This window comes from Dasypus novemcinctus, chromosome 28 (assembly GCF_030445035.2).
Source record: "Dasypus novemcinctus isolate mDasNov1 chromosome 28, mDasNov1.1.hap2, whole genome shotgun sequence".
In the NCBI taxonomy this organism is placed as follows: domain Eukaryota; kingdom Metazoa; phylum Chordata; class Mammalia; order Cingulata; family Dasypodidae; genus Dasypus; species Dasypus novemcinctus.
Window position 1 is genome coordinate 15605265 of NC_080700.1, and position 24833 is coordinate 15630097.

The following is a 24833-nucleotide window of genomic DNA, read 5'->3' on the forward strand; positions in this document are numbered from 1 at the left end:
GGCTGACTGGAAAACTCTCTGATGTCCGAACACACAGCCGGAACTTCTGGCTTTTCCCAGCGGAGCCGTAGTCACCGCACGGTGGGCAGCGGTGCCCGGAACGTGACTGGCTGGAACCACCGCCCGCAGAGCAGCCCCCGCCCCGGCGGCCGGGCGGTCCATTCGCTCCTGGGGCTGGAGGAAAGCTGACCCTGGAGCCTCGTGGCGGCCTGCGGCCTGCAGCGGCGACAGCCGTGGAGCCCGGGAATAGTGGCGAACCCGAAGCGGCCGAAGTGCTGCCGCAACACAGGTTGGATCGCCGATCCCTGGAGGACCGCCTGAGCCGGCACCTGCCGGGCTTCAGGGCCGAGCCTGAGGCCGCCGTGACCGTTGCCCAATACAGGTGTATGCATTTATGTTTCTTTACTTATTTCAGTGAAAATAAAAAGTAGCAGTAAAGGAGATGGCTGGGAGAGAGCTTTGGGGTGTAGAATTATAAAGCACCGTACCCCAGTGGTTATTGAAATGCCAACGAGAAGGTGGAATAAAGGGGTAGTTGAGATTTCTTGCCTGGAATTATAATACAGGGTTTCTTGCCTTAAATTGTAAACAAAGTGAAACAAATCAAAGTTCAGACTACAGGTGTGCCACTTGCTGTGGTAATCCGGACTAGTTATTTAACCCTTTGAGCATGAAATCTCACTTTGGTAAACTGTGATGGTTATATCTGCCCTACCTTTGTTGAAGAGCTACCTAACTGAAGGACACTTAATTCTGAATTAGCTTGGGTGCTAAATAACCAGAATCATGCTAGATAAATGAACTTAGCTGTGGCATAAACATTGCTCCCAGAAATGTTATATAATCTTAATTTAATATATGTATAGAAATATGCATCCACAGAGAATATGTGCTCATTCTTTGGACCCAGGAAAAAGTTCATAAAAATTGAAGACATGTTAGGTCACAAAGAAGTTCTCTAATTCTAAAGTCTCAATCTTATAAAGACCATATTTTCAGAATATAAGTGCCCAAAGTTTAGAAACCAATAGAGGAAAGCTAAAATACACATGTTTAGGAACTATTAATAATTCACGGGGAGCGGATAATGCTCAAGCAGTTGAGTGCAGACCTTACATATGAGGTTCAATCCCCAGGCCCTGGTCCCTCAAACAAACCAAAGAAACAAATTCATAAATAAAAGAACCAATAATCTAACTTGAGAATAGAGTTGATCAAGGTTTAGTATATTAAAATCAATTAAATTTCTGTACCTCAACAATTGAAATTTAATTTTGAAGACGATATGATTAATAAGTGCATCAAAATGTAAAGTACCTAAATATAAATCTAAAAAAGATGTGTAAGACCTTTGTAGCAAAAATTATAAAACTGTATTAGACCTTAAACAAGACTTAAATAAATTGAGAGGCCATGTTCATGGATAGGAAAATTCAATATTGTAAAGTTTCTCTTTGTAATAGAGTGCATGAATAAACAGTATAGGTATAGGATGGAATATCATATTGTTGTAGAATTTGAGAGAGGCTCAATTATTTGTGTATAGAGATGCCAGGACTCAGGAATGATTTTGAGAAGGAAAAATGGTTTATTGACGGCCGGCCGGACTCCGGAGCTTTCAGTTTGAATCCCGAGCCCGGAAAAAGATTTTCAAATGTCTTTTATACCGAGAGGAAAGGCCAAATGGTCGCTTTGTTTCAGTTCTCAATAGGCTTCAATTAGCATATATATCTTCCACAGCTTAGGTAAGCTTTTAGCATGGACTCCAGACATTCTAGATAAGCCTTTAGCATATTCGATTTGCATTTCCCCTGAATACTTAAAGTTTATAGATCTTGCATTGTTAAACTGTTTCCTGCTCCCCAAGGGCAGGACTGCAGCCTTTCATCATCCCACACCCACAAGTCACAGATAGTTTAGATTATCTCTGAAGAGACAAAGAGCCTGCCACCCAGAGCCCACATCATTTCCCCCCTTTGCCAAAGTTTAACTTGCTAGGCTTTGGCATAATTATTGTTGGAGCTATGAGGTAGATGACTGTTTGTTGTTTTGATTGATTGTTTATCAATCTTTAGTGTAGCACCCAGGACTGCTTTTAAGAGTTTAGAAGATTTCATTCTGGACAGCAGAATCCTGGGGTGGGAGCCTCCTGCAGTCATCCTGAGGCCACCGGCGCTCACATGGATTTCCAGTCAGGTTCCAGATCCATCTATTAATTTTATTTTACCCTTGAAGAGTTTACACCTTTAATTTAAAAGGGGTGCTGAAGGGAGATGGATCTCTTTTCTGTAACTGCTTCCTGCTGGCCATGGGCTATAGTCATTGCCTAATACAGTGTAAAACTCTTAATTTATTCTAACTGGAGGAAGATGGATCTGGCATTCTGTATGAAGTTGGATGAAGTTTTCATATGGTTAATAAGATGTTCACTCTGAAAGAAACAAACTTAATTAAAAATTTGGAATACCTATTTTTAAAAGAGGACACATTCGATTACAGAGGTAGACAAGGTTAGGTGCCTATAAAGATGGCACTCCTTCAAAGCTGGTGGGAACAGCATATATATTCTTTTTTAAGTTATCCATCTTTAGAGAGAAACTGCAACAGACACTTAGCTTTGTCTGAAGACACATTCCAAGCTGTTCAATGATTGACACTCATTCGCTCTGTCAGATGCTCCTGGTGAACTGGCACTCCTTGGGCAACTGGCTTCACTCAGGATTAGAACACTAATTTGGAAATACTCTTAGTTTTCACCTGTGGGAGTGATTAGAACTATAGAATAAAGATTTTTACACCTTGGTTTTCATTGTACAATTTCTAGCAATTTGACTTGTTCAATAGGTGACTCACCATCAGCAAGCAAGCCGCACTTTTGCTACACAGCAGAGTACAGCGGAATATAGAAGTTGACTGAGACTGGCTGAGACTGCCACCTTATTCTATAGACATGTTATTAACTGTTTAGAAAATGATTTTACCAGGAATTTAACATGTCTAATATAGTTCTGCACTTGATCCAAAATAGAAAAGATAACGTTATAATTATTAGGCATATATTTAGTACAGGATAAAAGTACAGCATTTAATATTAACTAATGTATTACTTAATGCATAAGGATTCAGAGTTGCAATTATTAGTTTTGAGTTTCAGGTTTGTAATACTTTACATGTTATCTCTCCATGAGAGCAGGCCATAATGCCAATTGTGTTTAGGTTTCACTTACAGTATCCTGGTATCATGGCTCCACTTAGCATGTTCTTCAACACAGTGAGCAAGTCGCAGCATCCTTGATCTTAGAGAGATTTTCCAGTATTCTACTAGCCTGGTGCATAGTGCTCTCTGGCACTATGGAACAGTGCCGGTCTGGAGGTAATATCCATTGTACACTTGGCTGTACCGAGTCATCATGGCTGCTGCAGGAGCTTGAAACTGCAAAGTAGTTTCCATCGACTTCAGGAGCAGAACCAGAGGCTGATATAGCAAATATTTTTAATTGAGGGGTCAGTGACCAGCCTAGCCAATAACTCACATGGAGAGGCCACCTGTAATGTATACAAGGCCTGGTTCGAATGCACAAGAGTTTGATAATGTTAACGTTTATTCCTTGTTTATATATATATATATATATATATTTTAAACAATTTAATGAAACACATCATATATTAAATGACTGTTTACTTACACAATTTTATTATGAAGATAACAGTAGGTACTTTAGTAATAGAGGAAAAATATTATTTTTCATTATTAAAATGAAAACAGAAGACTTCCAATATAATCAAGATAACTTTTTATTACCATTTACTTAAATATGTACTTTGCGGTGGCCTTCAGACAGGTTTTATTATCATTAAGTTATTTCTGCTACCAATACCAATCTAAGTTTTAGTTAACAATGACTTCTCTAGAACTAGAACTATTTAAACATTTTCAGTTTGGCAGATGTTTTACAAACTCCTTATAATTGACTATAACCGCATTGACTAGACACCTCATGTTTAAATAAACTTATTAAATTACAATTACCAAAGAAATTTACTCTATTTATTTAAGAGAGCATATCTACAATCTTTTTCTTTTAGCCTAATTTCACCAATGTGAACTTACAATTTTCATTACTCTAAAGATTTCGTACATAATGTTAATTTAGTTTATAAATTGACTATGGGAGATTACACTCAAGTTAAATAAAATTGAAACCATAATAGTTTATGCAAGGAATGTTCTCTTTTTCTCTTACAGGAAGCTGAAAACTTCTTTTTCTTTAAGTTATGAAAATTATTAATTTAAAAGCATACTGACTACCAGGTTTTAAAACACATTACACAATTACTTAATTTTTTAAAATCATAACCCAGGAAAGATCTCTCCATAGTTTTTATGGGCTTTCCTTTACTTACTGAAATTTGTTAATAGAGCCACTAATTACCTTTATTTTGTTGGAAAGAAATCTTCTGGAAGAAAATAAGGCTCACCAGATTGTGGAGAAAATAATTTATTCTCAATCTCGCAAGAAGAGGCGCAGAGCCAGATATGGCTGGTGCCCTGAACAAAGAAAAATGACACAATTTATACCCTTAAGCCTGGCATGCAAGCTCTTCCTCTGTTTTTCCATAGATTGGCTACTTCAGAAGTTACAGCTTATCTGAGATTTAACTTTCCCACGCAAAAGTTTGATTTAACTGCTTCCTCTATCACATTCCAACCATTTTAGTTTTTACCTGCTCCCCCCTTTGTCAAATAAGGAATAGAATTTAGTGCTGAAATGGCACCGACTTAGCTCCTTCTTGGGCATCCTTCCAGTGCCCATAGGACTGGCCTAAACTGGTCTCCTCCACTGCTGTCCAACCTGGGAGTGGGAGACTGAGGCAGCAGACCGCCAGGTTACATCAACATTTTTCTTATGTGAAAATTAACCTAATCTTTATTTTTTTGCATTTTATGGCTGACAAAAGGTTTAAACTGGGAAATTACCAAGCAAACTGATTCTTAATTCCCTAGCCTAGTAGATAGGTTTAATCTGCTACACCTAATCTTGCCTTTAAAGCTCTTGCAAAGAGGAGGCCCTTTCCCAATTGTTTCTATAATCAGATTTCTATGACTTTTTCATCCTGCTTAGTTTAATTTGGGCTTTAAGAATATTTATTTACATATATAACTGCATACTTAATTAACAATTTGAATAGAGCTCTTTTAAGAATTTTCATTTGTTAATTTGATATTATTATCCTGATGTATGAAGACATACACTGAGCAAATGGGCAGACACAAAGAGTTAGACACAGAAACAAAACTCACTGATATTATTTATAATTTGCATTATTTTATATATTGTTTAGCTTAATTTGGAGTCCTGAAATATATATTACTTATAACTGCATATTTAACCTCAACAATTTGAGCAAATAGGCAGACATGAATAGTTTGACACAACATAACTTTAGATACTTTAAACTTCTAATTCTTACAAAACAAGTGTGACTGCAAAACCTTTCAAAGACTCTTGAAACTCTTAATTTGCACTATGACTGTGCAGTTTTATACTATGACTATGCAGTTTTACACAAGAATTTTCTTTCTTAATGGATTGTAACCAAAATGTTCTCAATGCTTTAGCACTAGTTTTTTGTTTCAGAACTTTATATTTTACTTTGAATTTAGCAGAATTTTGGATAAGCAACAAGATTAATTTTATATATATTTACTGAGGCTATTTGAAGCCTCAGGAAGACAGACTGCTTTCTCTCATGAATTGCCACTCTTAGGAACACTGACCGTTGGGGCAGGAGACTTCTCCCCCTTCACCCCCCTTTTTGATTTTGGAGATAATAAAACTCCAGTGGTCATTGAACCTTATTCTATCAGGCAGCAATTTATTTAGTTTACACTTGAATTCATGAGAGAAAGGGTTACTAATACCAGGAGAGGAGACAGTGATGTCCCAGCTCTTCTCTGGCCTAGAGGGGCAGAGGGGCAGAAGCTATTATGAAATAACCATAGGCAAAGGCAAGGGGTGAGGTTAGCCTTGAAGTAACCATAAACTAAGGAAAGGTGAAGTGTAGAGTTTACACTTAATAATTTCAAGCTAAATTCACCCAGCTATAATTTCAGTTATTACCTTTCTACTGTTTTATAACATAAATGCATTTATAAATGATTTTAACTCTTAGTTACAGTTTTTATTAATTTTTTTTAAAAAACTATAACACCTTTAAATACCTTTCATTCGACTTATAACATATTAAATGAACTTAACCATTACTTTAATTTTTCCTTTAAAGTAAAAGAATAAATCTCTTGCGGTTAGTTTGAAATATAAAGCTATTTTTCAGGATTTGATTTCTAGAACATAAATGTTCTTTTAAAAGAGGTAAGACTCTTCTTCAAACACTGAGAAATGATGAGGTTAAAGCACAAGAAGCTATTTTGTAAAGATTTTCTTTGTATATTGATCTTACTCAATTTTAATCATAAAAATTTTCCTTCCACAAACCTTCTACACTTTCAGTATTCATTCAGGTTCTGTCCCACACTCTACTCTTTCCAATAATCAATCATTTTATCTTAGGACAAAATCATCTTCTGTTTCCTTAACAATAAAAACACACTCCATATATCCCACATACTAAGTTACCAGGCAAACTTCTTACAACATATAACTGCCATTAATACTAAACAAGTTTGTTAAAATAATGAACTTTTCTTCACCTTAAATACTTAGTAGCATGTAATACCAGAAACAGTTTTTTTTGGAAGCAAGTTGGCAGGGGAGACTGACTGCCGAATAAGTTTGTTATAAAATTGCCTTTTATTATTATTATTAATTCAGTTTTTGTTAAATAATGACCTTCTGTAATTAGCCATTTAAATACCTTAATTTAAACAATGCTTCGTAAAACTTTTATAATTATTTATACCCTTAAGACAAATTTTACCTTCACAGAACACATTCTCTTACTTAAAGTTACTACAATACTTCTAAGAACCTGGGCAGAATGCAAAGGTATTTTTGGCTTTGACACCCTAGGGAGGGAACTTTACTGCATTTTATTCTGATTCTGCTTTTTACCCCCTTCAGCAGTCGGGTGCACAGCAATCAAACAGGAATGCAGCTTATGAATAGAAGGTGTGGACTCACTGGAAAGGGGCAAGCCGCTCCCCCCTTCCCAGCTTTCAGGCCAAAATGGGCAGACAGAACCTACTCAAATTCATCAACTCTCCAGGGGACCCAGCCACCCTGACTGGGGCAGCCCCAACAAACTTGGGTGCATGGCGCGGACACAGATGGCCTCCAAGCCCCGGCAAAGGGCCAGACCAGAGACAAGACAGCAGAGCATGCACAAACATCTAGACTCCGCAAACATCCAGACTCTTCAGTTTTGCCCCATAATCATTTCACCCCCTTGCCAATGGCAAGGGAGGGCTCCAGCTCTACTGTAATTCTACTTTACATAAGGACACAACTCCAACACTAGCATTGAGCTGACACAGACAGAAGCACAAAGGTCACTAATCTGACCCACAAGTTTATATATATTTTCACCATGGCTGCCCCCACAGCCATCACAAACCTCAGAACACTTAACATTTGGTATAAAGTGAATTCATTCACAATTTAGCACCATAACAAAAGATTTCAGCTAGACTTTTTCCACTGTTTAAACTTTACACCCAGACCAAGCTCCACCAGAAAAGCCGATCCATTTTCCTGTAACCAAGTTTTGTTTTTCTTAATCTAGACCAATTTCCAGGACATTAGGACTTGAACCTATAAACAATCCTTTTTATTAAAATCAAGCCTCCACTCCTTTAGTGGATACAAGACTAGTACCAGATTCTAACATGCAGTTAGACAAACCCAAAACACCAGGGCTTTTCCCCGGTTTTTCTCCTTTTCCCAAGCCTAGAGAGAACGCCTTCCCCCCAACTTTCTGGGGCTACTAGGGTTCTCTCGGGAGGTGATCAGCCTCCCCTTCCTAGCAATTAAAGCTAGGGCCTTCCAGACTGTGCTCACCCGGGGAGTCTTACCTCCTTCCATGTTCGGAGTTCTTTTTCGTTCCCAGAATCTTTCTCTTCAGACCTTCCATTGCCCTCGATTTTTGTCGGGAAGATTCTGGTGGAGCCCACATCTTTTCTGGATTAAATTTAATCCTGGGGTGCCCAGATTTGGGGTTCACCCGAGTCCTCCCGGCTTCCTCGGGGATTTGGAAGGGGTAGCAAAATGCTACCGTCTCTGGCCTTCGTTTGTTGTCCCGCCAGAGTCACCAAAAATGTTGTAGAATTTGAGAGAGGCTCAATTATTTGTGTATAGAGAGGCCAGGACTCAGGAATGATTTTGAGAAGGAAAAATGGTTTATTGACGGCCGGCCAGACTCGGGAGCTTTCAGTATGAATCCCGAGCCCCGAAAAAGATTTTCAAATGTCTTTTATACGGAGAGGAAAGGCCAAATGGTCGCTTTGTTTCAGTTCTCAATAGGCTTCAATTAGCATATATATCTTCCACAGCTTAGGTAAGCTTTTAGCATGGACTCCAGACATTCTAGATAAGCCTTTAGCATATTCGATTTGCATTTCCCCTGAATACTTAAAGTTTATAGATCTTGCATTGTTAAACTGTTTCCTGCTCCCCAAGGGTAGGACTGCAGCCTTTCATCATCCCACACCCACAAGTCACAGATAGTTTAGATTATCTCTGAAGAGGCAAAGAGCCTGCCACCCATAGCCCACATCAATATAGCTGTGAAAATGATTCAGCTATGTCTATACAGAAGAACATAGACTCTTAGGAACATGCGTGAGGAAAATAGGCAAATCAATATGATTTCCTTTTAGTAACGTTTAAAAACAGGGACAAATAAGTAAATTTTGGTTAAGGAGATAAATGTTACAGTAAAAGTATGAAGAAAAGCAAAATAATGATAAATACAAAATTGAGTTACTTCTGAGAATCTGAGAGATGTAATTTTCTCTTTCTTAAAGTGGGTAGTGAAAACACTGCTGTTTGTTATATTATTATTCCTTATGCCTTACAAATTTTGTAAATATTCTTTTTTACCTAATTAAAATTTACCAAAAAATTTGCAAAAGTATAGAACAGATCTTATTGGAAATACAAACTATGTTAAATTAAAGCATTTCATTCTTTGATAGAGCAAAACTTGTGATTTGCAGCCGTGTGCCTAATATTTGTCTGGCACTGTTCCAACCACTGAGGCTATAACAAACAAACAAAAAATCCGTGTCTTATTGGAACTTCCATTTGGGAAAGACAGACAATAAAAAGACTTGAAGGAGGTGAGGATGTGAGCCATGTGGCTGTCTGGGGAGGGGAACTGCAAGAACACAGGCCCTGAGGGGGTGCATACCTGGTATGTGGAGGGAGGGAATACAGGCTTGGAGTAGTGTAAAGATGGGCAGCGGTGACCCTTTCCACCATTGTGAGGACTTTGGCCTTTACTTTGAGCTGAGATGGGGTGGCAGAGATTTTTGAAAAGGAAAGGCACGTGATTTTCCTTTTATGAAAGAAATCTTTTTGCCTATTGTGTTGAGAGTTGACTGAAAGGGATCAAAAGCAAAAGAAGGCGGATCAGTTATTATGTCTATTTGCATCAATCCTGCAAAGAGATATTAGTGGCTTGGACAATAGTGTAGCATAGGTGAGAAGTGGTCATATTCGGGATATATTTTAAAGGACTGGCAGATCAGATGTGGGGTATATTAAAACAAACAAACAACTATTCCTTTTTTGCCTTAATAATTGGAAGTACAGGGTTATCATAAACTGAAATGGGCATGACCAGAGAAGCAGATTTGAGGGGCAATATAAGAGATGCAGTTTTGGAATGGTAAGTTTAGAGGTGCTCTTTAGACATACAAAGGAATATGTATTAGTTTAGCATTCAGGGCAGAGGTCTAGACTAGACGTACATTTGGGAGTCATCAACACAGAGAAGGTATTTAACACTACAAGTGTAGAGAACGTACCTAGAAAATGAGTCTGCAAAGGGAAAGAGGAGGTCTAAAGACTGAGTCTCAGGCATTCTCTAACTGAAATTGGAAAATTGAGGAGGAACCTGCAAGGGAGTCTGAAAAGGAGTGGCTTAGGTTGAAGAAAACCGTGGTTTGGTAACAGTCATTAGTGACCCTGAAAAAAACAGCTTCAGTGGAAAGATAGGCAGAAAAGGTTGATTTAAGCAGTTTCAGAGAGAATTGGAAGAAAGGAATTAGAACAGGTGTAAACAACTCTGCCAAAGGGTTTTAGTTTTTCTGCCAAAGGGAAATAGAAATATTGTCATGAGAGAGGGGTGTTGGGTCAAGAGAAGGCTTTTTTATGCTTGAAATAATAGCATGCTTGTCTGCTGATGGCAGTAATCAGAAGAGAGAATAATTTGTGGAGGAGAGAGGGCCAGAATGAAGTCCTTGAGTAGACCAGAGTAGGCTGAGATCTAGTTCACAAAAGAAGGGGATATCCTTAGATAGGAATATGAACATTTTGTCAACTCTGGTGGGAAGACAGAGAATGGATGTAGACGTTGGTATACAGTAGCTGTGGTAATCTGTGATCTTTTTCTCTGGCTTCTTCCACTTAATGTTTTCAAGGTTTATCCATGCTATAGCATATATCAGTATTTCATTCCCTTTTAATGGTTTAATAATATTCCATTGTATGAACATACCACATCTTGCTTACGCATTTATCAATTGACAGACACTTGGGTTGTTTCCACCTTTGGGATATTATGAATAATGCTGCTATGAACATCTGTGCATAATGTTTTGTGTGACCATATCTTTTCATTTCTCTTGGATATATGCGGAAGAGTGGAACTGATGGGTCATATGGTAACTATTTTTAGTTTTCACTTTATATTGCACCTGGTTCATTTCTTATCATGAAAGTTCCATACTTCATATGTAAGTCAAGAAGTACATCATCAAAAATGCATCCAGTCAGACATTTGGCATAAAAAAAAAAAAAGTGCTTTAAGGTTCATTACAATTTGACTCTTTGCAACTTCTCCAATAAAATTGTCCCATGTCACCCCCCACACACATACACAGGATTAAGTGATGCCAAGTTCAGTGCCCTTTGATATGATTGGTGGGGAGGATGGGTCTGGCTTGTATGAGAAAGTTGTAGACACCAGAGCTGCTGCTGCATTCTGTCTGGCCTCACTCTTGTTCTTTGGAGATGGTGTTTTAGGCTGGGGAGAAATAGGATTGTATCAACCTTTGAGGTATTATGAATACAGCTACTATAAACATTCATGTACAAGTGTTTTGGTGGATATCTGTTTTCAGTTATCTTTTATATATCTAGGATTGAAATTGCTATTATAAAGTAGGTGTATATTTAGTATAGATGAAGCTGCCAAGTAGTTTTCCAAAATGGTTCTACCATTTTAAACTTCCACCAGCTATATATGAGAGATCCAATTGCTTCCATCTTTGCCAGCCCCTGGTGGTGTCGGTGTTTTTAATTTTAGCTATTTTAGTGGATATCTTTCTCTCTTACATCCCACAACCAATCTATCAGCACACTTTGCTGGTTTTATTTTAACAGTGCACCCAACATAGAACCTTCACTACTATGGCTCTGGGCAAACCCACCATTCTCTTAGGCATATCCTCCTAGTTGACTTTCCTGCTTTTGCCTTTGTCCCCCTTCAATCTCTTCTCAACCGAGCAGTGAGAAGGACATTGAATAAATGTGTCAGGTCATGTTATTTCTGTGCTCAAAATCCTCCCAAACCTTCTGTCTTAGTTTCCCAGAGCTGCTATGAAAATAACCCATGCTAATTAGCTTAAACAACAGGAATTTATTGTCTTAGTTTTGGAAGCTACAAGTCCAAATCACAATGTTTGTAAACCATGCTTTCTCCCTGAGAAACTGGCTTTCCAGTTATCATTGGGGTTCCTTGGCTGTAGATGCATCTCTGTCTCCATTACATCCTGATCTCTCTCTTAGGGCTTTTGTCTCCTTGTGTAATTATTTTGCTTATAGCTAGAGACTTTAGCCATATGGGATTTAGGCCCTCATTCAGTTTGGCAACACCTTAACAAATAACATTCAAAGGTTCTATTTACGAATGGGTTCACACCCGCAGCACTGGGGAGTAGGACTTGAACATGTAATTTGCAGGGGCATGATTCAATGTAAGTTTCTTATCTCACGGAGACTACAAGCCAAAATCTTTAAGGGGCCTGCCAAGTTCTTTGTGTTCTGCCTAGACACCCCAACCCTGTCACCTCTCTGTCTTCCTCTCCACTCATTTTGCTCCAGGCACTCTGGCTTCTTTATTCCCCCTTGAAGATGCCAGGCCTGCCTAGGGCCTGTGCTCTTGCTGTTACTTCTGCCTGCGTTGTTCTTGATCCAGACGTCCGTGGACTCTCCCTTGGCTTCTTCAGGACTTCACTTCAACGTCACTGCCCCCACTGAGGCCTTTCATGATCATGATCTTAAAACTAAAATCCCACCTTCCTGCCTCATTTTCCCTCCATCGCATTATCATCCTCTAACCTACTACATATTTTACTTATGTTTTAAATTATTGTCTGGTTCCTACAAGTAGAATGTAAGCTCCATGAAGAGAAAGATATATAGAACCCAGGGGAGTGCTTTGCACATGGTAGGCACACAGTAAATATTGAGTGAATGAATTACTCTTTCATTACAGATGAGAAGTCCGATACCAGAGCTGATATTTTATGGGCAACCTTTTCCCATCTTCGCAAGCTTGGAGTTTATACACTTCACCAGGGTGTGTCTAAATCTTCTCTTATTCATTATGCTGTAGTCCCTTCCTTCTGAAGATTTGAACTTTTCTTCAGCTTTGTATATTAAAAAGGTATTTTCCTACCTAAAGTTCTGTGTTCCCCTTTCCTAGAACTTATAATGGATGGATGTTGGAAATTTTGGATCTCTCTCTTTTTTTTTAAGATTTATTATTTATTTATTTCTCTCCCCTTCCCACCCCCTTTGTCTGCTCTCTGTGTCCATTCACTGTGTGTTCTTCTTTGTCTGCTTGCATTCTTGTCAGTAGTACCAGGAATCTGTGTCTCTTTTTTGTTATGTCAGCTCTCCGTGTGTGTGACGCCAATCCTGGGCAGACTGCACTTTTTTCCATGTGGGGCAGCTCTCCTTACACGGCGTACTCCTTGCGTGGCAGGGCACTCCTTGCACACATCAGCACTGTACATGAACCAGCTCACCACACGGATCAGGAGGCCCTGGGTTTGAACCCTGAACCTCTCATGGTAGGCGGACGTCCTATCTGTTGAACCAAATCCACTTCCCTGGATCTCTCGATATTTCCTCTCATACTTCATGTTTTGTCCTTCTGCTTTGTGCTTGGACTTCCACACCTGGTATTTTACCTCACTAATTTGATCTTAAGTTGCTTTTATTCTGCTCTTTAGCTCTTCTCTTGATTTGATGGTGAGAGTAAATTGTTTTACCAAGTTTCTTTTTTCTCCCCACAGCTCAAAAAAATTTTTTATGGCTTATGGTTCTTCTGTTTATTTTTATGGTGCAGGTCCTCCTTAAATCCCTCAAAGAATATTAATTTTGCTCATGTCACAGATTTTTTTTCACTTTTCCCTATTCCTTGTTACCCAGGGGATTGATTCTTCTCTTTATTTAGTTTAGGGCCTCTCTTTCATGCTGTTGATTCTTTGAAAGTTGAGTGATTCTGACAAGTTTTTGTAGCTGGAGTGTATTTCCTTAGTCCATATGGGAATTTCTGTTCACCTGGTAGAGTAAGCTGGTGCCCTGGGGTCTGTGAGTAACCTGGGGCACTGCTGTACTCCCCTGGGCCAGATACCCATGCCGGGGCCTCACTTATCAGAACTCCCATTGTAGAGAACTGTGTCAGCATGCTGGTCTTGGCAACACATTTGGGAGTTATCTGTTCCGAGAGCAGAGGAGGAGGCACTAACCCAGCGGTTCCAGCATCCTTTAATTAATTTTCTGGCTGATCACCTACTATCCCTTCTCCCAGCCTCTATTTCCTTGGATCCAGGTATTGTCATAGGGACAATACCTTCTGCTAAAACTCATGTTTTGTAGGTAATAGGGTCCTCTTCTATCTGTATGGATCATAGAGTCTCCAGCTGCCAGAATGTAGTTATCTGACTTGATATCACCTAGACACTGCTGTAAGGAGCTGCTAGTAGCACCCCTCTTGACTTTCCAGCATTGGAATGGATTTAATTTTCATTTCATGTTTCTCCTGACATTGCAGTAGGATTTGGGGAAGAAGGAAAGTACATCTTTGTATTTGGGTTTCTCTCTACTCTCATCCAAATCAGGACAGTCCAATCCAACCTTTGATCTGCAGAAGGTTTTTCAAGCACATGTACTCAGGGAAAAACCACCGGGTTTGCTTCTTCCTAAAGCATACAAGGTAAGGTATTCAAATACAGGTGCAGTGATACATAATTTTTTAAAAATTATTATTTTTTAATTAGAGAATTTATATGTTTAAAGAAATAACATGTAAGAAATACATTTCCATATACCCCCCACTGTTGTTACTTTGCATTAGTGTGTTTGCCTTTGTTACAATTGATGAAAGAATATTATCATTTAACTATTAACTCTAGAATATAGTTTACTCCCATTTACCACCTGTATTAGTCAGCCAAAGGGGTGCTGATGCAAAATACCAGAAATCTGTTGGTTTCATAAAGGGTATTTATTTGGCGTAGGAGCTTACAGATACCAGGCCGTAAAGCATAAGTTACTTCCCTCACCAAAGTCTATTTGGAGCAAGATGGCTGCTGACCTCTGTGAGGGTTCAGGCTTCCCAGGTTCCTGTGTTCCTGGGGCTTGCTTCTCTCTGGCTTCAAGGTTCCTTCCTTCCTGGGGCTGGCTTCTCTTTTCTCTGTGAGCTTACTGCCTTGGGCTCCAGCTTAAGTCTTCAGCATCAGACTCCAACATCAGAACTCCAACATCAGAAACCCTCAACTCTGTTCTTTGCCATGCCTTTTATCTGTGAGTCCCCACCCACTGAGGGGTGAAGACTCAGTGCCCTAATGATAACTCAGTCATGCCCAGGTACAGATCAGATTACAAACATAATCCAATATCTATTTTTGGAATTCATAACCATATCAAACTGCTATACCACCCTATTATTAACACCTTGCATTAGTGTGGTACATGTGTTATAATTCATGAAAGAATATTTTTATAAATGTACTATTAACTATATATAGTCCATCATTTGCAATATAGTACACTGTATTGTATAAGCCTATGTTTTTTCTTTTAATTTTTATTCTAATATATGACCTAGTTTCTCCTTTTAACCAAATATGTAATTCAGTGCTTTTAATTACACTTATAATGTTGTACTACCATCAGAACCATCTATTATAAAAAGTTTATAAAAATATATAAATCAGTGCTTTTAATTAAACTCACAATGTTGTACTACAGTCACCACCATCCATTACCAAAACTTTATAAAAAACAAGTACTGAGGAGGGGAGAGCAAGATGGCATCGATTTAAGTGTGCACTCACCACCTCTCTCACAAAAAACGGCTGAGTGGGAGCAAGATCCTGCCCTAGTGAGCTGTTTTGGGAACCCACGGAGCAGGAGGCTTCAGAGTACTGATCTAGAGAGATGGACAAAGAGGTAAATTGCTCAAGGTGTTGCTGGCTTGTTTCTTGTTTGCTGTGTTTCCTCTGCCTTGATTTCCCCTTTTCTGTATATACCGATTTTGTCTACCAGTGTTTATTTCTCCTTCCTTTAGCTTCTTGTCTTCGACTTTCGTCATGATTCTAACATCCCAACTCTCTGTTTAGTCCTCAGTTTTTCTGGTTTATATTTCTAATTCATCTATTCTGTTCACTTTCATTAACTTCATTTCTTTTTGTCCTTTCTTTTTTCTTTCCCTTTCTCATCATTCTGGCCTTTTAATTCATCCTATATATTTTCCTCTATTAAGGTTTCCATTTCATTGTAGGTACTCCACTTTATTATTCCTGTTACTCTACACTGTTTATATGAGTTAAATATTCATTTTCCTAGGTCTAATATAGTTCCTCTTTTAACTTTTACTATTATTATTACTATTATCCTTTTTCTTTTCTTACATCTTTCGCTTCCTCTAGCCTCAATCTTTTTCTTTCTAGGGAACATAGAAATCAGCAAAGAAACAGAACAAGAAGAACAAAGTGTCAAAGAGAAAACACACACACACACAAAAACAGCAGCTAAATAAAATACTAGAGCAGAGAGAGAAGCTAATCAACAGAATAAACCCTTCAAGTTAAAAAGATGACCAGACAGCAACAAAATATTACAAACCTTACCAAAAAACAGGAAGACATAGCCTAGTCCAATGAACAAACTAAAAACCAGGAAGAGATGCAGACCAATGAACAACTAATCAAAGCTGTCCAAAAAAATATAATAGACCAACTTAATGAAGTGGAGGAAGAGATTAAAGGTATTAAGAAGACACTGGGAGAACATACTGAAGAAATTGTAAACATACATAAAAAGATAATGAATATGATGGTGATGAAAGACATAATCCAAGAAGACAAGAATACACTGGAAGTACATAATAGCAGATTTGAACAGGCAGAGGAAAGAATTTGCTGTGTGGAAACAGTACATATGAAATCAAATAGATAGTATTACAGCTAGATAAAAAGACAGAAGAAATCCAGCAGGGACTTAGGGATGTAAATGACAACACAAAATGCACAAACATACACATTATAGGCATCCCAGAAGGAGAAGAGAAGGGAAAGGGGACAGAAGGGGTGTTTGAGGAAATAATGGCTGAAAACTTCCCAAATCTCTTGAGGGAGATGCATGTACATGTCCAGGAAGTGCAACATGCCCAAACAGCATTAATCCTAACAGGCCTATGCCAAGACATATACTTGTCAAGTTATCCAATGTTCAAGACAAAGATAAAATACTGAAGGCAGCATGAGAAAAGAGAACCATCACATACAAGGGAAGCTCAATAAGATTAAGTGCTGATTTCTCATCTGAAACCATGGGAGGCGAGAAGGCAGTGATACGACATAGTCAAGGTACTAAAAAAAATTTCCAGCCAAGAATACCCTATCCAGCAAAGCTGGCATTCAAAAATGATGGCGGATTCAAAATATTCACAGATAAACAGAAACTAAGAGAGTGTGCCAACAAGACACCTGCCCCTCAAGAGATACTAAAGGGAGTTCTGCAGAAAAAAAAACAGGAGAGACAGAGCTGGAGGAGAGTGTAAGAACAACTAAAAAGACAGAGAAATAAAAACAACATGACATACATAAATCCAAAGAAAATATGGTCCGTGTAAGTAATTCCTTGAGAATAAGAACACTGAATGTTAATGGATTAAGCTCACCTGTCAAGAGATACAGATTGGCAGAGTGGATAAGGAAATATGACCCATCTATATACTGTCTACAAGAAACCCATCTTAGACCCAGGGATTCAAGGAGGTTGAAAATGAATGGCTGGAAAACACTCTTACAAACAAACAATAACCAAAAAGGGGCAGGAGTACTTATACTAATATCAGACAAAAGAGACTTTAAATGCAAAACTATTGTGAGAGACAAAGATGGACACTATGTATTAGTGAAAGGGATAATCTTTCAAGAATAAAGAACAATCATTTGTACTCCTAACCAAGGCATCTCCAAATATGTGAGGCAAACACTGGAAAAACTAAATGAAGGAATAGATGCCTCTACAGTTATACTGGTGGAGTTTAATACACCATATCACCATTAGATGGAACATCTCAACAAAGACTTTGAATAATATATTAGAGAATCTGGACTTAATAGACATATACAGAACATTACACCCAGATACAGCAGGATATACATTCTTATCAGTGCACATGGATCATTCTCCAAGATCAACCACATCCTAGGCCACAGAGAAAGTCTCATTGAATTCAGAAAGATTGAAGTCATACAAAATAATTTCTCTGACCACAACGGAATGAAGCTGGAAATCTGCAAGGGCCAGAGAACAAGATTAGGCACAAAGATATGGAAGTTAAGCAACATACTCTTAGACAAACAGTGGGTCAAGGAGGAAATCTCAAAAGAAATCAGTAACTACCTTGAAACCAATGAAAGTGACAACACAACATATCAAAACTTATGGGATGCAGCAAAAGCATTACTGAGGGGGAAATTCATAGCCATAAATTCATAAATCCAAAAAGAAGAAAGCTAAAATTGAAGAACTGACTGCACACTTGGAGGAATTAGTAAAAAAAAAAAAAAAAAAAAAAAAAGGATAAAGTAACTCCAAAGGAAGAAGAAAGAAATAACAAAGATCAGAGCAGAACTAAATAAAATAGAAAATAAGAAGGCACTAGAAAAAATAAAACAAAGAGCTGATTCTTTGAGAAGATAAAGAAATTGGCAAACCCTTATCTAGTCTAACAAAGAAAAAAAGAGAAGATGCAAATACACAAAATAGAAAATGAGAAAGGGAATATCACCACTCACCCCATAGAAATAAAATCTATCATAAGAGGATACTTTGAAAAGCTATATGCCGACAAGAAGGACAATTTACAGAAAATGGGCTAATTCCTAGAAACACATAAGCAGCCTACATTGATGAAAGAAGAAATTGATGATCTCAACAAACCAATCACAAAAAAAGAGATAGAATCAGTCATTAAAAACCTTCCAACTAAGAAGAGCCCCAGGCCAGACCGCTTCAAGATGAGTTCTACCAAATGTTCTGGAAAGAACTAACACCAATCTTGCTTAAACTCTTTCAAAAAACTGAAATAGAAAGAACATTGCCTAACTAATTCTATGATGCCAACATTACCCTAATGTCAAAGCCAAACAAAGACACAGTATGAAAGGACAATTACAGACCAATCTCTCTAATGAACCTAGATGCTAAAATCCTCAACAAAGCTCCTGCTAATTGTATTCAACAACACATCAGATGAATTATGCACCATGACCAATTGGGTTTCATCCCTGGTGTACAAGGATGGTTCAACATAAGAAAATCAACCAATGTCATACACCACATAAACAGATCTAAAGAAAAAAAATCACATGATCATATTTAGAGATGCAGAAAAGGCATTTGACAAAATAAAGTACCCTTTCCTGATAAAAACACTGCAAAAGATAGGAATAGAAGGAAACATTCTGAACATGAGAAAGGGTATATATGAAAAACCCAAAGCTAACATCATTTACAATGGTGAAATCCTAAAATCTTTCCCTCTAAGATAAGGAACAAGACAAGGATACTCACTATCACCTCTCCTATTTAACATTGCATTAGAAGTACTTGCTTGAGCACTGAGGCAAGAACCAGATGTAAAAGGCATTGGAATTGGAAAGGATGAAGTAAACATTTCACTATTTGCAGACAACATGATCCTATACATAGAAAGCCCTGAGAAATCTACAACAAAGCTTCTAGAACTTATAAATGAGTTCAGTAAATTTGCAGATTATTAGATCAGTGTGCAAAAGTCAGTAGCATTTCTGTACACCAATAATGAACAATCTGAGGAGGAACTCCAGAAACAAATACCAGTTACAATAGTAAATTTAAAAAAATCAAATACTTAGGAATAAATTTAACTAAAGATGTAAAAGACTTATATACAGAAAACTACACAACACTGTTAAAGGAAATCAAAGAAGACTTAAATAAATGGAAGAATATTCCCTGTTTGTGCATAGGAAGACTAAATATCATTAAGATGTCTATCTTACCCAAACTGATCTACAGATTTAATGCAATCCCAATAAAAATCAACATAGCATTTTTTACTGAACTGGAATAAATAACCTATGAAAGTTATTCAGAAAGGAAAGAGGCCCCAAATAGCCAAAGACATATTGAAAAAGAAAAAATATACGATGTGATATTAAAGCTTTAAATCTTTACAGATAGATTCACCAAATCTTACTCAACTTTACCCATAAAAATTCCTTTTCCATGAACCTCTGCACTTTCTGTAGTCTTTCAGGTTTTGTTCCACATTTTACTCTTTCTTAATAACCAGTCATTTTTTCTCAGGACAAAAGTACTGTCTTTTTTTTCTTAATAATAAGCACACTTTTTTTACATCCTACATACATAATTTACTAAAATGATTTTGGAAACTGTTTCGGAGCAAACCTTTTACAACATACAATTACCATGGTTGCATTAATTAACAGGTATTTTATTTGAGCAGTACAGGAAAGTTTACTTTTTCCATTTTATGAAAACCTAAGATTTCCGATGCCATCAAGATAATCTTCTCCCTACCACCACTTTAATATGCAGATTGAGGTGGCGTCTGATAGGTTTTCCTGTTATGAAGTTACTTTTTATTATTATCAATTCAGTTTTTGTTTAATAATGATTTCCTGGAATTAGTTTATTTAAACATTTCAGTTTAAACAATGCTTTTACAAATTTATTATTATCCATAATCATATGGACTATAGTTACTTTAAGGCATTTCACCTTCATAAAACACATTCACTTACTTAATGCTACCTTCCATAATACTTTCTATACATTTTGTCTTACATAACACTCCCACAAACTTTTTACTTCTTTCTATATCCATTAAGTTTCACATTTTTCATCCCATATTGTGAAGAAAAATAAGCTATTCATTTCAATTTAGGAGCAAACAGACTAGCACAAAAGAATTAAGAGAAACTAACAGAAACATAAAGCTTACTAATTTTATTTATAATTCTTACTCCATTAGTATGGCTGTTTCTAAGCTTTTCATTATTTCACATCTCTGATTTTACTGCTTCTAAGATTTCTTCTGGAATTCTTGTTGCTTGTAATATGCAAGCTTGTTATTGGGAACACTTTTATTAGTAATCAGCAACCAGGTACTTGAGCAGTATAAATGCAGTTGAGCACTAATTCAGCAGTTCAGATAGACATTCAATACATGTATTTCGGATTACTGTTCTTTAGGAGTACACTTAGACTTAAAGTTCAGGAGTTAGCTAAAGGCTTACTTGTAAGAGGTAATTGTAGGTTTGATACTTTGCTGGGCATCAGGAGGGACAGGATGTTGAGGTTTGAATGGGATGTGGGTAGGACTTGTGAGTTGAACCTTGGCTAGTTGTGATGGACAGCAATGAAAGGAATTTCAGTGTCCCAGATGTCCAGATTGACTGAGCTTGACAGAAAAAAGGAGAGCAGAGGAAGGGGGTTTGAGGATAGGCCTATTAGCCAGAGAAAGAAGATGCCATGTGGGCTCTGAAGAGAAGGAATGAGTATTTGTGCGTTGAGCCTGGTTAAAATGTTTCTTTTAAGGATTGGAGTTAGACAGCGGGGATGTGTTAAGATGAGTGGGTGAACAGGTGTTTTTTTAGTGAGTATGGCAAAGAGGGGTTGTGAGGGGTTGTGAAACTGTTTCATTTACCATCAGTGTTGATCCCAAGGAGAGAGCTAAGGGTTCAGGGAATTTGGGAAGGGCAGAGTAAGTGGTTTTAATATCAATAAGAAATGAAATTGGCTTACCTGCCACTGTCAGAGTTGCCAGAGGTTTTGTTTTGGAGATGGGCATGGGGGCCTGTATGGTCCTGGGCACCTTTAATCATCTGTTGCCAGTCCCAGAAGTTCTGAGAGGATGAAGCCAGGGGTGGGGTCTGACTGGGTAACTGATGCCCTCTTGCCTTGAGAGGCCTGGGGACAATCAGACCTCCAGTGGATTCCCTGCTTGCACAGCAGGCATGGCCCCAGAGGGAATTGTGGATTTGGGCACTGCTTGGACCAGTGGCCAGGCTTTTTACATTTGAAGCACGGCCCTGGAGGGTGCTTTCCTACTTGCCTGGAGTGGGGTGGCTGCTGGGAATTTGGAAGAGCAATGGATTTATGGGTAGGTTTTTTGGGTGGGCTGCCTTGGCTCTGACAGGGCTATTGGCAGCATTTTGTTGGTTTAGGGTATTTGCATTGGTCTGGGCTGCAAGCCAACACATCCCTTTTCTTCTGGGGACAGACAGGTAGAAAGAATGATATAGAGGTTTCAACATGTAAGATTATAAGAGACAGTTAGGTATTGAAATTCTTTGATAAAATGAGAGGATCAGAAAAATAGGGTCTGAGACTGCGCTTGATTTGAGAGAGATCAGGGAGGGGGAAGGGTGCATGGCCACACACAGGGTTTGGTGAATCTGACCTGGAAGTGGAGTTAGGAGCCAGGGGAGTTTCTGGACAAGGGAGAAAAGTAGGATTGGGCAGGGGGGCTTAGAGCAGCAGGCAGAATGGCACATAGGGAGGGGGAACTGAGTTGTTTACCAGATCTAAGGATGTTTTTGATGAGGCATCAGGAGGATAGCAAGGGTTTTTTGGGAGAGGAGAGTGAAGAATTTGAAAAGTGGGACAGAACTGACGGAGGAGTGGCCTGCACAGTTCAAAAATGGCCTGGACATATGGGATTTTGCTCCACTTGTTTAAGCACTGACAATACTCATTGAGGTGTGTGAGAATTTGGGTTCTAAGGTCCCATTTTTTGGCCAGACAGATTTACTGTTGAGTGGATAATGAGGCCAAGCAGTGTTACAGTAAAAGGGCCTTTTTGGACAGAGATCAAATTCCAGACTGAGGTCTTTTAAGACTTCAGAAGACGGGAAGCGGACTTGGCCCAATGGGTAGGGTGTCCGCCTACCACATGGGAGGTCCGCGGCTCAAACCCAGGGCCTCCTTGACCCGTGTGGGGCTGGCCCACGTGCAGTGCTGATGTGTGCAAGGAGTGCCCTGCCATGCAGGGTGTCCCCCACGTAGGGGAGCCCCATGCACAAGGAGTGTGCCCCGTAAGGAGAGCCACCCAGTGTGAAAGAAGGTGCAGCCTGCCCAAGAATGGCGCCGCACACATGGAGAGCTGACACAAGATGACACAACAAAAGAAACGCAGATTCCCGGTGCCGCTGATAAGGATAGAAGCGGTCACAGAAGAACACACAGCAGATGGACACAGAGAGCAGACAATTGGGGGGGGGCGGGGAGAGAAATAAATAAATAAAATGCTTTCTCACTGAAAGTTAAAAAAAAAAAGACTTCAGAAGAGGCACTCCTTGTTTTTAAGGGTGTGGATTGACTGTTGCCCATGAGTTTAAGGAGATTTTACTGAGTCCCTGAGATGACAACAGATCATAGGGGATGTGTCTCCCTGTGTCTTGTCAGGCCAGGTACAGAGCAGAGGACCAGAGGAGGCATCCCTCAGGCTAGTTGCTCCACGCAACAGAGTCCAGGACCCAACACAGCCCTCTCCCCAGTGTCCTGGGCCATGGAGAACAGAACAGGATTTTATCATGAAAGTAAAATGTCAACTAACACAATTGGAGAAAACATTTGGAAATCATCCATCCAATATAACAAATTGCAGAAAATGTTTGGAAATCAAATAACCAATAAACATTCATCATGAAAGTAAAATGTCAGCCTACACAATTAGATAAAGTATTTGGAATTCATATCCAATAAATATTTAATATCCAAAGAAGATATACAAATAGCTAAAAATCCCATGAAAAGATCCTCAACTTCATTAGCCATCAGAATAATGCAAATCACAAGCACATTCCTCTTCACACCTGTTATAATGATTGCCATTTAACAATGAAAATAAGTGTTGGAGAGGATGTGGAGAAGTTGGAACAGTCATTCACTGCTGGTGACAATGTGAAATGATGCAGCCACCATTGAAGAAATTTGGTGGTTCCTCAGAAAGCTAAATACAAAACAACCATAGGACTTACCAATCCCACCACTATGCATATACCACAAAAAAAATTGAATACAGGGATTCAAACAGATATTTTCGCACTGATGTATATAGCAACAGTATTGAAATTGCCAAAAGACGGAATGAAATCAAGTGTCCCTCAGCTGATGAATGGATAAAGAAAATTTCATGTATATTTAAAATATAATATTATTCAGCCATAAAAAGTTTTATCCAAAGTGGATAAAACTTGAGGACAGCATTTGCAATGAAATAAGCCAAATGCAAAAGGAGAACTATTGTATGATCTCACTGACTTATAATAATTAAAATAAACAAACTCAGAGTCAAAATTTAGGAAATGTTCCCAGGGCATAGGATGAGGATATGGAATAAGAATTTAAGGTTACTATTTGGAATGATGGAAATGGATGGTTTTGCTGATAGCCCAGTATTATGAACATAATAAGAGCACTGACATATATTTCTGAATTTGGCTAAAGCTGAAATGTTATATGCTATGTATGGTAACAGTATAAGATTTTTTAAAACATCCATAGAATTACATGATATAAACAGTGAACCCTAAATTAAACCATAGATAATAATGGTGCATTTTAAGAATAAAAAAGTCAGTTTATCTCTTTAGGTGAGGGGATCTCCATCTTTTAAGGACAGGTTTAGGATAGGTGACTTTTATTTTTATAGGGTCAAATGTAATGAAATAGGGCCTTGATTGGAAGTCTATGTCAGTTGCCCTGTTGGGAATTTCAAATTTCAAGAGATGAAGAGGAAACACAACAGGAATTTTTAAATGTGTGTTTCTGAAAGGTCCCATGGTCTTTCTCTCTACAATTTTATCAGCACACGAAGAGCACAGATTATATTACTCCAGACTGAATAGGAGTCTTCTGGGCAGCAGATGCCAAGAAGGCTAAACAAAAACATGCTTGTGAACAAAAATAGGATAGAGCCTAGAAGGCTGGAAAAGCTGGCAAGCACAATGCAAGGCTGACTCCAAGTGAAGGAGAAAGGGAGGAAATGTTCCTAGAGGGAGAAAGTGTCCTAGACTACTGGGGAAGTCAAGCAAAGCTATCAGGAATACTGGG

General features: G+C 38.4%; 1 long non-coding RNA gene across 1 annotated transcript in view; it reads left to right on the forward strand.

Annotated features, from left to right (window-relative positions):
- The first annotated feature begins 215 nt into the window (after nucleotides 1–215).
- The window catches only part of LOC139437800 (uncharacterized), an 81621-nt gene continuing 57003 nt past the window's right edge, over nucleotides 216–24833 (forward strand). The window contains exon 1 of the long non-coding RNA XR_011647701.1: nucleotides 216–382. This is a non-coding gene — a long non-coding RNA (uncharacterized lncRNA). The remainder of the gene's footprint in view (nucleotides 383–24833) is intronic.